Source organism: Bombus affinis, unplaced genomic scaffold (genome assembly GCF_024516045.1).
Source record: "Bombus affinis isolate iyBomAffi1 unplaced genomic scaffold, iyBomAffi1.2 ctg00000074.1, whole genome shotgun sequence".
Lineage (NCBI taxonomy): Eukaryota > Metazoa > Arthropoda > Insecta > Hymenoptera > Apidae > Bombus > Bombus affinis.
Window position 1 is genome coordinate 363,342 of NW_026108824.1, and position 3,139 is coordinate 366,480.

Consider the following 3,139-nt stretch of genomic DNA (forward strand, 5'->3'; position numbering starts at 1 on the left):
TTTTTACTATCTCATACGCCGTTTTTTCTTCTCTAATATATTCCAATTGTCTGTTTGTGATGGCACTATAAATTATATTTATTGTCTTCGGATCCTTTTTGTCCCAGTCTTCACTGTCTGTTTCTGTCTTCACCCTAGTTGTGACAACCTCGCATTCTCTATACTTGAGAAATGTTGTTATTCTTTGCTTCCACATACCGTAAATATTCATCGAAAATAGGTATCATGATTTCCAATCTCTCCATATTAAATGATTCCTTATCAGTTACTCAAGCGTTCCTACGTGCTCGAGGTGTATTTTTCCTCTTTGTAACCTTTGAACGTTTCTTTCTTTACTGAACACTCACTCGATCTAACTCGCAATATTGAAAACCATGCACTAAAATAACTGGCAAAACTATGAACCACGCTCTGCTACCATGTAAAGATATAGAATGGACTCGGAAATACAAATAATTCCCTTTATTTAGCACACAACAGTTATACATATATCTTATACTCTAAAGACCTCGAAATCCTACCCGCACGCACGCTTGTTGTCAACAGACTCTTCCAGATACTTCTAACCACTGACTCTTGTCTTTTGTCCCAACTAAGGCCTGGACATCCTCTGACGCTTATACACACATTCACATGTACAGTGTAAATGTATCATATTCCTAGCAGAATTGTTATGTGACTGATGCATCAACATACCATGCAAGAAGAATTGGAAACTAGGACAAAAAGGAAGAGCTTTGAAAGAGATACTTATAGTCATAGTAAACGACAAAAAATTCGTAGATGTTCAAGTGAATCTGACGAGGAGGATATTGATGAAAAGGTAGTTGACAATAGAAGAATACAAGTAATAACACAAGAGTCAAACAATATCCTCGATAACGGCAAAAGTATGATGCGAATGATGGGATATAAGGCGGTTACGGCCTCGGAAATAATGAACAAGGTCGTTTAGAGTCAGTTCAAGCACCTAGACAGCATGGTCGCAGAGGCTTTGGACATCATGTTCCTGGACATGAAGATTCAGGTCTTAAATGGAATCCTGCAGAGGAAGTTATAAAGTGTGTAAAAGATATGAAATGGTGATATGAAAAGTTGACCACAGATGATGAAATTGATTTCTGTTGTGAAGATATAGTGAAAACTTTTATCAATGCGAAAACGGTATTCGCCCATTTGGATGACGTTGAAGTGCGTCGAGCAAGGACACGTTGTAATCCTCATGAAACAATTCGTGGTGCATTTTTTTTAAATCGTGCTACTGTTAAAACTGCAAATACAGATAGAGCATGTAACTTTATGTTTACTAACCCAAAAGGTTTGAGGGAGAATGGGCTGCTATACTTTGCAGATGTATGTGCTGGACCAGGAGGTTTTAGGGAACATGTTCTATGGCGAAAGAAATGACGTGCTAAAGGATTTGCTCTTACTTTAGAAAATGAACATGATTTCAAATTAGAAGATTTTTATGCGGGTCCTTGTGAAACATTTCATCCATACCACGGACCAAAGGAAAGTGGTGATGTCTTTGACCCAGAAAATGAAGAGGCATTTACAAATCATATAATGCAGCATACCCATGGCAAAGGAGTACATTTTGTGATGTCTGATTGAGGATTCTCAGTAGAACGACAAGAAAATGTACAAGAAATTCTTTCAAATCAACTGTATCTTTGTCGATGTTTAATAGCATTGATGGTTGAAAGAGAGGGTGGTGATTTTGTGACAAAATTATTCAACCTTTTTACACCCTTTAGTGCTGGTTTAGTTTATTTAATGTATCGCTGCTTTGAAGAAGTTTGTATTTTTAAACCAAACTCTTCTAGACCAGGAAATTCAGAAGGTTACATAATATGTAAGAAGAAACGATCTGGGGTACAAGATTTTGTTGAATATCTGAAGCATGTTAATCGTCTGCTTTTAAAAGGTGGTGTAAATGACGACGTTTTACAACTAGTATCATATAATGAATTAAAAAGAGAGAAACAATTTGTTCAATATCTACGTGCTTCTAACAAAGATTTGGCCGGAAAGCAAATACTCGACCTGTGTAAAATTGCAGCATTTTATGCGGATAATACTCTTGTTGAGACAAAACAAGCTGATATGCGCAAACAATATCTAGAGTATTGGAATTACCACCAAATACACTTGTAATCGCAGAGGTTGTATATGAAATAACTAAGGAGTTTATATATCAGCAAAAAGTACTTGCATTGCATATTATAGATGCATTCTACTTAGGAGAAGTGGACATTAGCAAAAAATATTTGAGGAGCAGGTAAGCAACTGAATGTTATTGAGTTCAATAATTAACTTTTAGATTTCCAGTAATGAAATGTTTTTTCAAGAAGTACGTTCATGTAATACTAATGTATGACTGTTGTTTAAAGGAACGAGGAAGCGACGTTGTTCTGTGAAGCTTTGTGGAAACCAGCAGGAAATAACTATACTCGAATACGTGCCAAAGATCTACTTCCTGTTGGTACATATATCTGTGAAAAGTTGCGACTAACACAGCGTAAAATGAAAAATAATTCCGATGCCATAGTATACGAACTTCCAGAAAAGACATTAGATGTTAATGGTTATAATAAGGGCAAATTATATTTCATACAACAGATTGTAATATTTTTAAGAAGCACCGGAAATCCTTGGAATCGGTATGTCAGTAAAACACATTCCATAAAGTATGTCTTTAATTGAAAAACAAACGAGAAGCTATTCGACCTTCATAGACCAAGTTCAGCAGAAGCAAGTTTCGTTAAATCTTTTAAAGGTCGCCTTATTTGTCATTGGCCTAATGATTCATCACTTACTATAAACAGATTTGCAAAATTTATTAAAGATAAGTGTCCGGCATACAATACGTGCTTAGAATATTAAAACTACAGGCTGTACATATATTCGTACACGACTTGATCCGCATAGATGTCAAACAGATTAATTCCGTTAATTTGACTGTTATTTCAAATATGAAATACTTGTGATATATTTCAGTATTTAGCATTATATTTGTATAGAAATAGAAGTGTAGCGGTACATGTGTCATAGGACAAAGCAAATAACGTCGTTGTCGCCTCGAAGTACCTAGACCACTGAGCTACAATTAATGTAAAAACAATGTCACCGCAACCAG